Source organism: Octopus bimaculoides, chromosome 15 (assembly GCF_001194135.2).
Source record: "Octopus bimaculoides isolate UCB-OBI-ISO-001 chromosome 15, ASM119413v2, whole genome shotgun sequence".
NCBI lineage: Eukaryota > Metazoa > Mollusca > Cephalopoda > Octopoda > Octopodidae > Octopus > Octopus bimaculoides.
This window is the reverse complement of record NC_068995.1, coordinates 10,160,579-10,164,095: the sequence shown is the minus strand read 5'-3', so window position 1 is coordinate 10,164,095 and position 3,517 is coordinate 10,160,579. Positions and strand designations below refer to the sequence as shown.

Genomic DNA, 3,517 nt, shown 5'->3' with positions numbered 1-3,517 from the left:
TATGTTTGTATATTATACTTATATGTATGTATGTATGTTTGTATATTATACTTATATGTATGTATGTATGTTTGTATATTATACTTATATGTATGTATGTATGTTTGTATATTATACTTATATGTATGTATGTATGTTTGTATATTATACTTATGTGTATGTACACATATATGCGTACGAGTGTAATCATATTCTTATGTACACATAAACATCCGATGGTTACTGTTGGCTCTATGATAAAAATCCACACACGCCCACATTTTTATAAAACCGTTAAGAGTAGACGTATTTCTTTCTGGAGATGCTATTATGCACTGATTGGCTAAAATGGATCTATATTCATTTTATTTATAGGCGTGATGGGTATGAAAAATATATGTAAATATATATATATATATATATATGTTTTATACTCTTTATTTATATATTATAAATGAATATTTTTATTTTTTGTACCCACTATACATTTATCTTATTCATTTTATTATTCTCCATTTATTTCTGTTTTACTTCATTTAATTTTTTATTTTTCTTTATTTTACTTTAGTCATCTTTATATTCTTATCAATCCGTTAACCATTCACCCGCATATAATAATATTAAAATAATAAATCATCATATTTAGTGTGCTGGAATGAACTGACAGGTCGCCATGTAACATCGTAAGGTATATCTCTTTCTCTGATGAAATTATACTCATAACATGTAAATGCAAATTTAATGCACATATTTGTAATTTAATTATTGAATACTAATGGAAACGGCTGTAAGAAGTAATGATTACGAATTTGTTAATAATAGATAATTATTAAATTTCAATTCTCCATTTTCTTTTCTTCATTTAACTGGATATGAAGTGTATGCTCAATATACACCTATTGTTTAAAGGAATTTCATTCTCCGATAATGCTAGGTATTGAACCAGTATTCTCTTGGATGTAACCATCCCTTTATAAGGTTAACCTACCTCTAAATAAATCTTATATATATATAGCAATTAGAAAATGGAGGCGAATATGCAGTACCCATCGACTTGCAGACAGTGTATTCCGTTGAGTTAATTAACTTATATTGTAACTAAAATGACAAAAACGATAACATACAAATGCTTATGACATACCATGTTATATTAACAATCGAGGTTACAAATAAACAGTACATTAGGAATTTGAGAATAAACAGAAACTTACAGCTGTTTCGGCCTAGCTTTGGCATGCCCCATTCTATCTGAATCGCTCCTGCTGGAGTAATTAGCATTATTTGAGCAGTATTGCTATCGGAAACGATCTCGAGCAAATTTAGAAAGGTTACTGCATCATGAATAAAGAGACCTATAGCTAAGAATATTCGGGAAACGAACTGATGACAAGCAAATTCAGAAAGGTTACTTCATCATGAATAAAGACGGCTACAGCATAGAATATTCGGGAAACAAATATGTTTTCGATACGTATAGATACAACACTAGTTATGTAAATTTAGTGAAAGACCAAGGTTCTGTTGTCATTCGGTGTGTGAACAACCGACAAATCCAGGAAACGTTGTGAGTACCATTGAATTTTATTGACTCTATACGAAACTGTCTCCACGAACTTTTGGAAAATGTGTTCATGCATGAATAAATTAGATGTAAATAAATGTATTGTTCATACCATGAAGAAATTAACTAACTTGCAATGAGTTCCATTAGATTTTCAACCAAGCCGAAGAGTAATTCAAGTAGACAAATTCATGACGACATCGTCGCCGTCGTCGTAATCATTTCCTCGTTTCCTGGCATTTCTTTCTTCGTGTACTTCCTCATTTATGGTGGTGCCTCAGATGACTAATAAGACCGATGCTTTTTTGCGTTGAACAATCATCCACAGAAGTCACATTTAAAGGTCCGTTGAAGCTTTGCCTGGAGTTTGTAGGTTTTCCGTCGTTTATCTTCACTTCTTCGACTGTATTTCTCAAAATATTCTACGTCAGTCTTGCAAGTGTAATCTGTCTTCTGAGTGTTGTTGTTCCTAGGATTTAGGGTCTATGTTGGTGTGTTTTATCGTCTGCTTCAGTTGGTCTTTGTAGCGTCACATGGGATACTCGCGTCCGCGCGATCTCTTTCCAGTAGTGAGTTCGCTGTAGATGATTTTACGATATTGTCTGCTAATATAGTCATACATTTAATCTTGTCCTGAATAATTCAGCAAGATCATCTCCATTTAGTCTTTTATTAAGGGGTCGTATGACAACATGAATCTATGGGAGATTAGGGAGGCAAAATAAACAATCAGCACTTCTTACAAACCATTGTTCAGATAAGTTAGCAAGCAAAAAGCGTCGCACTTTCAAAAATACTTTTGGTTCTTTGGGAAGTCCACAAATTTCTCCACATACAGATATACTTTCTTTCAGTAATATTGAAGATGTATAAGGCGGTAAGAAGGCAGTATCGTTAGCACACTGTCTTTACGTTTTGAGTTCAAATTCCGCCGAGATTGTAGTTGCCTTTCATCATTTCGAAGTCGATAAATTGATGCACGAGCAAATGCCACATAGTATAAACAGAGTCCAACGAAATATGGAGCACTAAAGACAACATACAAAAACTTTTGGCTTCGCAGTCTACTAAATGTTTAAACTAAATATCTATACACTTTTGAGGACAGAACTACTGAATGCTTATCCTTTCGAGCAACTGATGAACATTTAATATTTTAAAGTGGTTTTCATTGTTCGTTGTTTGAACAAAACTGGCAACAGAAGGTATCCTTTTCAGAAGGGAAAATGAACAAAAGCTGCTTGACAATTATGAGATTCCCAGAGTGGGTGTATGATAGAATATGAGTTACTGAACTTGGTTTGTTGGTTTATAATATAGCTTGGAAATATAAAGACTTTCTTTTTTCCTGATGTACTTGATTGAAAAAGTGACTGAAATAGTTAAAAGATCAGTTTGAAATCGCTCACAAACTAATTCTTCGTTCGTTTGGTAAATATTCGCGTGAGACTGAGACATACACGTCCTCAGAAAATATTGCATATAAATTGTTAAGAAGCTGCTGTATGAAAAATCTTTGTGCCAAAAAACAAAGAAACAACAGAGAATCATACAACACGGTGGCCACATTATATATCTCTTTGTACAAACAGTGTTACAAAGTGCGCATATTGTGAATAGTTTAAGTGTGAGAAATACAAACTTATTGAATAAACATTAAAAACATCGTACTTACGTGTTAATGCTCTTTAACACGTTCTACCATTTATGTAGGTTGTGGAAGACGGATTTCAAGTTTGATATTCATGAAGAATAGTTGGGACAGTGCTTCCAATTCTGGAATTCCAATAAATTGTTATTTCCATTATTCTCTTATCGCAAGGACTGGCTTATTAAATATACATTCATACGTACATACATACATATATATATATATATACATATATATATATATATATATTTATGTGTGTGTATATATATGTCTGTGTATTTATATACGTATATACATAAAATTAATAATTATATATATATATATAT

At 32.0% G+C, this 3,517-nt stretch overlaps 1 protein-coding gene across 2 annotated transcripts in view; it reads right to left on the bottom strand.

The window, feature by feature from the left end:
- The window catches only part of LOC106883454 (QRFP-like peptide receptor), a 387,136-nt gene that overhangs the window by 334,019 nt on the left and 49,600 nt on the right, over positions 1-3,517 (bottom strand). Inside the window, exon 2 of one of the 2 annotated variants that reach the window (XM_052973172.1) lies at positions 3,216-3,316. The exons of the other annotated variant lie outside the window; for it this stretch is intronic. The gene's annotated coding sequence lies outside the window, so the exon portion shown is untranslated. The remainder of the gene's footprint in view (positions 1-3,215; positions 3,317-3,517) is intronic. 2 annotated transcript variants of the gene reach the window in all.